A 1,444-nucleotide genomic window follows, 5' to 3' on the forward strand; every position below is an offset into this window, starting at 1 on the left:
AATGTCAAACACCAGCAGGGTTACCATGGTCGATGGGTTTCAGCAGCGCTTCCAGACTGTGAGCAGATAAGGGAGAGACGGCCACTCCTGAAAGGTAGCCACTGAGCTGCTAGCAGCAGAACACTGTCTGCTCTTGTGAAGATGAGCCCCTCAGGGTGAGAGACACTCGCTCCTCACATGGGGCCTGCAGCCAAGTGATCCCTGCCCTTCACCCTAAAAAGGCTTGCAGCCCACAGCTCTCACAATGGGTCCATTCGAAGGGTCAAGAAGAGGCACGAAGTCCTCATTCAGGCCATTTCCCCTCTTCGCATGCTGCTCACCCTCCCCCAAGTTTCCACTCACCAGGAGCACCAGCAACTTAAAGCTGGCCCCAGGCTCCATCATCCAATGGACAATTAACTCCCAGCACAAGACTCTGAGGGCTCCATTTAAATATTCAGAGTGACTGCAGGGAGAATCCTGCCCTGGCTGGTCCTGTTAGTAACTTTTCAGCCAATTCCAGAGAGGAATTCAGCCCAACTGCACCAGGGCGCTCACCTCTCTTCCTGGGCCGGTGGAAGCCGCAGCGCCTTTCCAGGCGGAGTGAGCAGTCTCAGGACCAATTCGCAGGAGGTGGGGGGCACTGGGGGAAGCCGCCAGCCCCCAACGGTGCGCTGTGGGACCCCGCGGCCTCCAGCCCAAAGAAGCCAGCATGCCTGCGGCCCTTGGGTGCCTAGCACGGAAGCCTGGCTGGCCAGCAGCAGGAAACACCCGCTCCTCATTCCAGAATGGGAAGGGGCGCCTGGCCGCGCCCAGAAAGGCTGCGCTGACCACGCCCAGCCTTAAAGCGCCCCTCCAGTCCTTCCTGCGCTCTGGACCCGCTCATGCGCGCCCATCCACAATTAGCAATGGGGTACCACGCGTGTTTGGGCGTGGGCGGAGCCAGACGCCAGCTATGTGGGTGGGAGCGGGTCTAGGCAGAGCCCAATCCTGGGCCTGTGGGGGTGGGGGTCGGGCTGGTGGGAGGAGTCCAGCGAGACTTGGGAAAAGGGGGTGGACAACTTCCTTTGTCCCCTAGTCATCAAGGACTTAATCTGGCCCCTTGGAACTGGCATGGTGGCAGTGGTGAATACAGCCAAAGAAGCCCACTTTGGAGAGGTGGTGCAAAGGTTGTGACATGCCAGGTTAGGAGCGCCCAGAATGGTCCCTCCCTGGGGCGAAGCGGGTTCCCAGGAGTCAGCAGTTCTGCTTGCCCTGCCACCTCTGCTCAGTGCTTTGATCTTGCTAGAGCTTCTACTTTTCCCTGGTGGCCTTCGCGGGAGGGCCGGTGGGAGTCCACATGGCCATCTAGGGCTTAGGCCAGCGCTTAAAGGCTACACAGCCACCCCAAGGATGCCCAGGATTTCGTTTCCCATCCTTTCTGAAAGGAAGGACCGCGCAGGCCTTACAAAGTACCCTTTGCAGG

This window comes from Echinops telfairi, unplaced genomic scaffold, assembly GCF_000313985.2.
Source record: "Echinops telfairi isolate 266 unplaced genomic scaffold, ASM31398v2 ScPeMD7_7472;HRSCAF=8510, whole genome shotgun sequence".
In the NCBI taxonomy this organism is placed as follows: domain Eukaryota; kingdom Metazoa; phylum Chordata; class Mammalia; order Afrosoricida; family Tenrecidae; genus Echinops; species Echinops telfairi.